Here is a 6,000-nt window from a genome sequence, read left to right as displayed (position 1 = left end):
AACTCAAACCATGCAAAAAATATGCTTTACAATTTCATTTCAATGAACAAGTTATTTCTACAAGTAGCGAATCATTTATACATCAATTCAGCACCATGCATTCAATTCGGTAAAGACATGCAGACTTGTAGACATGTAATGCTCTATAACAACTATCCCAATATGCATATGCATAATCTAACCAACTAAAACATAATTTTTTTATTTTTATTTATAGAAAATTTTCATTTTCTTTTCTTGAAAAACATATGCACTTAAGCTATTTTCCTAAAAAGAAAAAATAATTAGAAAATAGGCAACCAAATACAATGCATAGTTGCAGATCCCTGAAACAGACTATAAGAAACTTTCCAACCCAGGAATTCAAAGAACAAGTTGTTTATCAAGATAATGGTTGGCTAACGCACCTCAAAAGAAGCTACATAACTTGGGTGCATTATAGAAGCAGAGGCTGTAAAAAGAGTCATTTAGGGTCTGATCAAATACTATGCACAATAGAGAATGTTGTGAAGCATCCTGAGTGGTCAGAATGGGAACCAAGAAGAACAGGAAGGCCTAAAAAGAAAGAGAGATCCAGGAACTTGGAAGGTAAAAATCGGGAACTAAGTATAGTCCCCAGCAGAGTCACCAATTCTGCTATAGGGATTAATGCATGAGTGGTTGTGGCTAGAATACCCTTAAGGATCTTCCCAGGATCCAAGGTAGACCGTTTCAGATTAACTGTAGCTGTCACAAAGAAGCATATACATATCTATATCAATGCATGATTAACAAAGCAGAAGAAGAGAGATTACCTCAGTCCTTAGTGTAGCCCTACTGGAGAACCCAATGTAGCAAAGCAGAAGACCCCTTTGCCAACTCCTAGATCAACACCTGCACATAAACAAGACAGAGAGTAATCCTACAACATATAAACTCTGATAATTAAAACATTAATACATAAAGATATAAAACAACATGCATCTAAGCTACTTATAAGTTATGGTATTGAATCAACATGTAAATAAACACGACATCAACACCATCAAGTAGACAACACAACAACATATCTATATTATTAGATTGAAGAAGAATGATTACAACCATCTTGGCTGGATCAAGCTTCCTCTAGTCCTCAAGCTCCTTTCTCTCTCTCTCTCAACCTCTTGGCAACATAACAACTATATCTCATACAAAGTTTTGACAATCATTTGACAACCATTCGACCTCAATCACAATGACCAAGCCTCCAATATATAGATGGTGAGAGGCTCATCCTTTCTAATTCTCTCATGAGTTCCATTGAGGCAAAAGCTAGGATGTTTCCTCACTTTATTTCTCTTTCCCTTTCCATGAGACTCTGTTAGGAATAGAAATGTCCTTAGTTAGGTTAGAGGTAGATGTTTCCTACTTTTCGGGTTGACATTTGAGTGAAAAGCGGAGTGTCAGTCAGTCAACCCGCACTTTGACCTTTGGAATCTCACAAATCTTGGGTAACCTTGGCCTTTAGGCAAAAAAGTGAGTTAAGCTAGGGACTAACACCCTTGGATGATGCATGAAGAGTGTTATAAATCTTGTTTCTTGTTTCTAGGGTGCGTTACCCTGGAAAATAGGTCTGTGAATTAGGTCATGTCTTTAACCAAACTGTCTTTATCCTCTGGGTTGATGAGGAGGTCATTTTCCTGTATAAAATTTTTCTCTGAATAAATTTAATTTCTCTTTGGTTAAATTTAACATTTGGTATTAAATCCAGATATTGGCTTCAGAGGGATGCCTCTATTGTCGAGGGTTTATATGGCCTTATGAATAAATCGTCGTGAAGGAAATAGAAGTTGCTGAGATCCACGTTGTTTGATGCCTTGAATACTGTGAACAAGCACCACAACACTAAAGGATGAACTAATGGATGTATAGGCAAAGGTATCAGTAATAGGGTTGATTTACAAGAGCCCGTTTGTTGTGAATTGATGGAAAATATCGAATTCTTGGTGAGGCGGATCTGCATACAATGCATTCATCAGTCATGGAGGGTAACTACAGTGAAAATGATGGAAATTATTTAAAATCATTATAGAAAATCCATAAATCAAGAGTTTGATGATGAAGGAGGTTGATGGAGCTGATAACTAGATGCAATGATTTAGATGAGATCCAACTAGAGGAGAAGATGCACTTGGTCACATGGTTCTGACATGTGGTCATGATCCACGAGGATTTCTGCAATGTTGTGATGGAGTTGGTTGTGCACTGCTCCTCTCGGTAGTCCTTCTAGCACCCTGACATGGGCCATGCAATCAATGCACTCTTCCCCCTCATTGAATAGTGAAGGCCCTCCAAGATGGATGCAAAGTTCTACTACAACATTGTTCTTGATATGGTCCTATCCCAAGATCTCAAGCAACGCAAACTTTTTGAAGGAGGAACGACATCCATCATAGATGAGGAAGCACATTGAAATTCAGCTCGAGGAGAGACTAATGTAATCGATCCAGGTCATGGTGAGAGAACTGGTGAATTCCTGGAAGGCAAAGCCAAGAAGAGTACATGTATCACCATATCAAGGAGTTTCAGAGAGAAATGAGTAGGTAGAGGAAGTGGTTGGAGGAGAATATGGAGTGATAGAGCAATGTGGGAGAGGAACCAAGTATGGGATCAAGGTAAATTGAGTCCCATGTTTTTGATCTAGGTGAGAGAGCATTCGTAAGGGAGAAAAAAGAGCTCAAAGTAAAAAGTCAAGGAGTTGTGGTCACCCAAGGTTACTTGCATCAGGAAAGTGAAAGTGAAGCTACAACAATACATAAAATGGAAGTCTTGGGGCAAGAAACAATGCATTTGAATGCCATGGAAAGATGGAGAGCTAGATGAATTTCTAGTAGTAGAAAAACTAAGAATGATGGAAACAAATAATTTTAAAATGTTGATCAATTAGTGGATGGTGTGTCATATATTTGCACAACAAATTGGTACGACTTGGAACAATGCATAGGGTAATATCATTTCAAGTCTATTCTTAGCAATATGAGGTTGGTGACAAGGAATAATGCCTTGAATGAGTTTATTGGATGGAAACTTCCAACCTAGGGCCTTACTCGTGGTGTGAACAATAGGACAAAGGTGCTCGGACAATGGAAGGAAAGAGGATGGGTCAAGATAGTAACAAAGAAGTTTTTTAATTATAATGGAGTTGAAAGTTTATTGCATGTAAATGGGCACACTATTGTAAGACTTGGTAATGAATGCGTATGCTTGGGAAATTTCTAGTAAATTATGGTGTTAGACCTATGGGATAGGGGGCATATTGGGTTGGAAAATACTCTAGCTATAAAATTTGAGGGGGGTAAGGGCTAGAGTGAGTAGTGTTGACTCACTTGGTTGGTTTTGGCTAGGTTTGGTCAAGGGAAACCCTGATTCAAGGTTTAAGGGGGGACTATTAGGTAAACTTGACTTGGGATAAGAGTAAGAGTTGATTGGGTCTATAGAAATGGAAATAAATTTTCTATTGCTAATGAATTCGAGCTTAAATCAAGAGACACTAATTTCTTCTACAATTTTGCGGAAAGAAAAACACACAATAGAAACACTTGCAATAACATGCAAACATCAAAACACAAGGAGTACAATGATTTTATAGGGGAACCTAACAGTGAAAAACCCCTCTGTTGATTTGTATTAATTCATATGAGAAATATGGATCTATTACAACGACACCTTCACACATGAAGCACCACCTGCACTGCAATATGGATCTCTTGCTCACTGACTTTCTCTCACCAACACTTAGCCAAAATAGGCCTCAACTATCCTCCTATTTCCTTGCGCAATCCTTGAGGAAATTAACCACTAAAAATAGGATAATTCTATATTTCCTTGCACAATTATGGAATGAATAGATCACATTCTCAATACAAAAATCTGTACACTCAACTAGTCTACAATTGACAACTACAATGAGCCTTTCCCTCCACTCCAACTAGGCAATTAAAGTTGCATGCATGATTGGGACTATTTTTAGTAAATTGATCAGTTAACTGAGAGATCAGTGAGTTAACAACTATTATAACTACTTCGCTGAACTCCTACTGACTCCACTAATGACTAGAGCTCAGATAACTTTGTTTAACTAACAATAATTCCACTAGATTTCTAGATCTTAGTGATCAACTCATGCACAACTCTACTTCTATCCCACAAACTCAAATTTAATGATTTAACTAGGAGACACAACCATGTCACTCCAAATAACTGTAATCCAAGTCATCCAGCTGATGTGGAAAATTGAATTTCTCCATTTGACTAAGACACACGTCAAATGAAGCCTTTTCTTGCTACATTTTAATGTTCCCTCTTAGCAAGAAATGTGAAAATTTCATCTATCACAACAATTGGAAATTATTTTTCTAATTGCTAATTTATTTAACAATTTATTTGTTGTCTTCTACGACAAATATCAAATAATTCACATTGTGACTTTCACAAATAAATACCGCGGAAGAAATCTAGCATTGGAATTTGAGAAAATATAACACATACAGACATAAAATTTACACAGTTATTTTTGGACAAATGTCCCCGAAAAAAACCATCTTGGGAGAACTAGTGCAGCAGTTGAGGGTTTTTATTATTATGCAACAGTGAAATTCTGCGTACAATTTGGATGCGTGAAATTGGAAATCCATAGCAAGAAAATATGGCCGAAATTATCTAAGGGAATTTCGCTTCCTCCATAAGCAACCCGAACAACTCGTGCTGCGTGCACTCTCACGAATGAATGTAATCACGCTTCTTCCTGTACTTGCACTACTGCCCGTACTCGGGCTTATGCCTGTACTCATGCGGCTGGCCGTACTTAGGATTATTCTTGTACTCGAGCTTTTGCTTGCACTCGTGACTGCCCGTACTCATGCTTTTGCCTACACTCGTGTTGCCTGCTCTGGGAATAACTCAGCCTCTTGCTGCTGCTTCTCCGGATATGGAAATCTCCCTTCATATCACTATCCATTCCCCTCACTGACACTCATTGGCTCGAAATCTTGTTACTAGCTCGATCTGCACAAGGAACTACTTCTCAAGTGTCTTTGGTTTGTTCTCTAAGAACCCATTAAATTCTTCTTAGAATCCTCTATTGTAGCACCAACGACCAAGATTAAAACTTAGTCAAGGGCTAGGATCATCTTGATGTCGACCCGTGTGAGTTTCTAGACTATTCTCACCTTGACTTAATTAATTCTTATTAACTAACCAATTTTCCTAAGTTTAGACTTAAGAAACATTTGAAAAATAGGTTAATAATCTAAATAAGTCATCTCTAGGTGGAATTTCTAGAAAGGATTTTTGGGTTTTGGAGATCTCATGCATTCTAGCCTCTCCACCAAATTTCATTGCTAGAACACATCTGAAGCTACAAAAACTAACACTCCCTCTTAGGGAGGACTGTGTTCTAGTGATGCACACCCTGTCACAATGCTCTGTCTCTGTGTCATCTCATGTCACACTGCTGATGTCTGGCTATTGCTTCCCACCAACCACTGCACAACTCTAATGTTGCATCTGTGCTTCCACTGACACTGTTGTACTGTTTCCAACTCTACCTCTACACTGCAATTCCCTCTCATTTGTTGTTGCTACAACTACAACAACTACAACTGAGAAGCATTCAAAATACTCAATCAACTGTGTTCAGTGTGATGCATCTATCTCTCAAGTCGTGATTGCTACTAGTCTCTGTACTATCACTAAAGAATATGCATTGTTGTTAACTTTGCACTAAGCCACCTACTCTGCTGTCAACACTGCACTGCACCCCTGAGCACCTAACTGCTACTAGTATGAAACCGTCACTTTGGAATCTGACTACATCTCTGACACTGATCCTTCTTGCTACTGAATAATGTGGGCCCCCATAGCTAGGTAATGATCCGTGAGGTGGAATCCTTAATGGACCCTGCCCATCTATGCAACTCTATGGGGCTACAAATCCATGTTGCCCTACCTCTCTCCTAGAGGTATAGCTGCAAACATAGA

Source organism: Pinus tabuliformis, chromosome Q (assembly GCF_031772625.1).
Source record: "Pinus tabuliformis cultivar Carrire ecotype Pingquan chromosome Q, CPIR1, whole genome shotgun sequence".
In the NCBI taxonomy this organism is placed as follows: Eukaryota; Viridiplantae; Streptophyta; class Pinopsida; order Pinales; family Pinaceae; genus Pinus; species Pinus tabuliformis.
This window is presented reverse-complemented; position numbering follows the sequence as displayed.